A 3817-nucleotide genomic window follows, 5' to 3' on the forward strand; every position below is an offset into this window, starting at 1 on the left:
AGCTTATGTCCTTTATACAACTATCAAAACACTAAACAACATAAGGCATTATCAGATTGCCTTTTATTGTTTGCTTGATTAATTCATTTCAAAACTATATTATCTCACTGTTATACTTTACAATTCTCTAATGGCAAAGACATTTAACATGTTAACATATCTTCATCAATATGTCTATAATTTTTGGTGTCTGGTTTGAGAGTTTGGTTTTCTGATGCTTGTGTGTGAGGAAGTGATAGCTTGTTTTTCTTTTTAATTATTTCTTTTTAATTTGTACATTCAGATAAATGTGCAACAATATTATCTTATGATTGATCTGTTGTCAGTTGTCCCCAAGGACACTTTTTTGTTTGCGTTTTCTTTGTGGCTTTCATTGATCACTATTGCAGTCTTAGAAGGAGGAAGTAATATTTTCTGTATACAGATGAGTACTTTCCATTGACTGAAAACATTCTTAGTAGCCATGGTGATGCAATGGCTTAAGTGTTCAGCTGCTAATGGCAAGATTGTTGGTTCAAACCCACCAGCCACTTTACAGGAGAGAGATGAGGCTGCCTGCTTCCACACGTATTTACAGTCTCTAAAGCACTGTGGGGTAGTTCTACTCTGTCTTACTGGGTCACTATGAGTTAGAATTGACTTGATGGCATTAGTGAGTTTCAGGGTGACTGTTCTTAGACCTTTTACCTACATGACATGCCACCTTTTCCTCTTGATAAACCTGAGGACTCTCATCAGCTCTGTGATTGAGAGAATTTCTTAAAAATAAAAATAAAATCTTATACTATGTGCCAAATGTACTCTCTCTCCCCTCACACAGGATTGAACTTTACCCAGGTGTGCCCCTGCCCTACGACAGTCACACACGGTTCCCATGAGGGAGTGACAGGTATTTACCTCAAAGGAAATGTCTCCAACTCGAAGCAGTACTCAGACTTAAATTAATACCATATTGAACATTCTGTATTAAAACTGAACACATTACTAGTAGTTATATTTTACTAGTATTTTTCTATTTATTGGATTTAGTTTTTTCTTTACTTCTTGCCTTGAATTAGTATTTTAGAAATATTATTTGCATTAGTTGAATTTTTAAATTCTTCTTGCATGAACTCTTACATAGCTATCCTATAATTTATAACATGAATTATTTTGCAATCTTATTTTACATTTAGACAATAATGTATTCCTTCTATTGAGCATAAGTATATTTTAATAACATATTTCCAATTCTTCTTTCCCTATCTTCTGTCCTGTTTTAAACAAAACCACTTGAATATAATAGATAAGTATATAAATTTGTTATCATTTTAAATATTTGTTATCTTTAAAGACAATTAAAATAATAAGTAATGTTAAATTTTTCTTAACTTAATTTCTTATCCCCGAAGAAATTCTTTCAGCATTAGTGTCACACACAGATTATTGTAAAATTGATTATTGTGAATTCAATTGTGCAAAATATGATAAGATGTCACTTTACCTCCCTCTTGACCCAACCTGAATTTTCTCTAGGGTAAAATATATTTCATTTTTTCCATGAGAGTAATTCCTTCTCTGGAATATATTTTTTAATTGTTGGTAGGCTTTTATTTCTTACGTTTTATTTTTATCTTTATATTATTATCATTTTCTAGAAGAAGCAGATACGTAGAGACAATAACTGATGAAATGGTTTATCAAGGACAGGGGGTGGGGAATGTGCTGTTATTGGTGAGCCAAAAATGGATGAGGGAGGGGATAGGGAGCACTAGAAGTGAATTTGATGGCGTAAATATAACTATTTTTAAAAGTGATTTAACTATGAAAGTGTATGATATGTGAATTTTACATCATATAAAAAAGAAAGCAATCCAATTTGACCAATGGTTATCACGGGTGAAGGACAAAGAGTTTTTGCTGAGGGGGCACTGAGTTTATATTAATAGTGGTGGAATCGTTTCGCAAAGGATATCGATAATGATTGCATAACAGAATAATCAATGGCACTGAATTATATTTGCAGAAGGTTTTGAATTGGAGGATATTTTGTGCATGTTTGCCACAATTTCAAAAATTACATTAATAATGAGTACAAGAAAGAAGAAATGTTTTAAAATGGATTGAGGTAATGGCTATACAACTCTGTATATGATTAAACTATTGAATTACATGATATGTGAAAGAGGAGTAGATTCACACTGTTGTCTGTGGTTGGACAGTGAACCAGCAAGAAGGAATATACAGAAGCAGAAACGAGCAGTTACACCAGGCTGTCAGGGGTTGAGTGGCCAACAGATAGCAGGTAGGTTATGGAAGTGGAAGATGTGGGGTTTGGGTTGAAGGTCATTTGAGACTTTTTACATCCCATGGGTTTCTTTGTCACCAGAGGTGTGCTTTGTCTTCTCCAGAGCAGCACTTTTTCACTGCCTCAATGTGAATGGGACAGAACTGAGCGGCACTCCATACTGTTGTACAGAGGGTCACTTCGAGACAGAACCCAACTCGATGGCACCTATCAACAAGAAACCAAAAGAGACCTACACAAATGGAAGACTACACCATGCTCATGATAGGAAGGCTCATTATGTAATTATCAATATTACCCAAAGCAATTTTTAAATATCATTCAATACTGATCCAAATAATACCTTCATCCAATAACCTAATGATAAAACTAATTAGTAACTTCATATGAAGGGAGAAGAAACCCAGGATAAGCAAGAAAGCTCAAAAGAAAAACAAAGTAAGGCCTTCACACTACCCAATCTCACAATCTATTACACAGCCACATTAGGCAAAACAGCAAGGGACTAGTAAAATCATAGGTACATTGACCAATGAAAAAGCATAGACAACTCACAAATAAATTCAGTCACAACTGATATTCAAGAAAGTGCCAAAAAATTAAATGAGAATAACCATTCTCTTCACTAAATGGTGATGGCAAAATTGGATCTTAATCTGCAGAAGAATTACACAGGACCCGTATGACTGACCATGTACAAAACTGAACTCAAGATGGATCAAAGACCTAACTCCATATACCAACCCATGAAGATCACCAATGGGAAAACAGTTACATACTTAAGGGCTCAAATGCAGGACATACAGTGTTTCAAACCTAGCAGAGGAAGTGCACACAAGAGAAGCAACATAACCGACTAATCCTATGTATAATAAGACCCATATGTACATCAAAATTATTCAATAAGAGAATTAACAATTATTTCTTGAACTGGAAAACAATCATGAGCAATGACATAAAGGACAATTACATACTTCTAAATATATATAAAATTATGCAAGACTTCAGTAAGGAAAAACCCAATAATTCAACTATAAAGTCAGTAAAAAATTATACATACACAGTTAACAAAAATAGGCATTCAAATGTCAAATAGACACATAAAAATATTCATGATCATTAGCCATACAGAAGATGCAGATACAAAAAAAATTAGATATATCACCTTACACTGAAAATGGTCGCCTATTGAAAGAAAAGAAAGAAAGAAAGAAAGAAAGAGAGAGAGAAAGAAAGAAAGAAAGCCAGAAATAAATGTACCAGAGAAGAAGCAGAGATTGGAACTCTCAGACACTACTGCTGGTAGTTCTGTCCAACTACTCTGTAAAGTGATATGGTGATACCACAAACAAATGGGATGATAAACTGCATGCACTTCAGCAATGCTTTTAGTGGATATCCTAAGATCACAAACTAAAGAGAGACATGTGAACTATGTTCTTCAAAGTACTCTTCAAAATACCAAGTAATTTGCAATAACCAAAAGCCAATGAGTAGAAGATTGGATAAAGATACCTTGGTACATACACA

This window comes from Tenrec ecaudatus, chromosome 3 (genome assembly GCF_050624435.1).
Source record: "Tenrec ecaudatus isolate mTenEca1 chromosome 3, mTenEca1.hap1, whole genome shotgun sequence".
Lineage (NCBI taxonomy): Eukaryota > Metazoa > Chordata > Mammalia > Afrosoricida > Tenrecidae > Tenrec > Tenrec ecaudatus.